This window comes from Aricia agestis, chromosome 8 (genome assembly GCF_905147365.1).
Source record: "Aricia agestis chromosome 8, ilAriAges1.1, whole genome shotgun sequence".
Taxonomy (NCBI): domain Eukaryota; kingdom Metazoa; phylum Arthropoda; class Insecta; order Lepidoptera; family Lycaenidae; genus Aricia; species Aricia agestis.
In genome coordinates, this window is record NC_056413.1 from 2078663 (window position 1) to 2079165 (window position 503).

The following is a 503-nucleotide window of genomic DNA, read 5'->3' on the forward strand; positions in this document are numbered from 1 at the left end:
TAAAAATAGATTTCTATTTTGCCAACAGACGAGAGTGATCTAAGCTTCCAAAATTTGTACATAGATTGATTCAAGCATACACTTTAATTTGCCCATAGCTTATATGAAATATATTTATGGTATTTAAATTACGCGACAAAAACTATTTTGTCGCTACGCCCTTTCCATTTCGTGCTGTTGCTTGCTTGTTTTCTATTAAAGGCCGGGCCGGCCTCTCATAGAAAACAAGCAATATAAAACATATCCAACACGGTTTTTTACTTTAACGCGGCGTCACCTTAAACGATAAATGGATAATAACTCCTTCGACTATATCTTGGCCACATAAACTTCGAGCTTACGTGGCCAAGATATTATATATTGATAAGAGAGCGTGGGTACAAGTTGTCTCTAAAGTGACACATAAAACATCCTTGCAGGACTGCAATCCAAAAAACCTAGACGTTCGTGCAGCATGTCATGCGTTACGAGCTGTCATGCACGCATGATCGTTTATTGTTTTG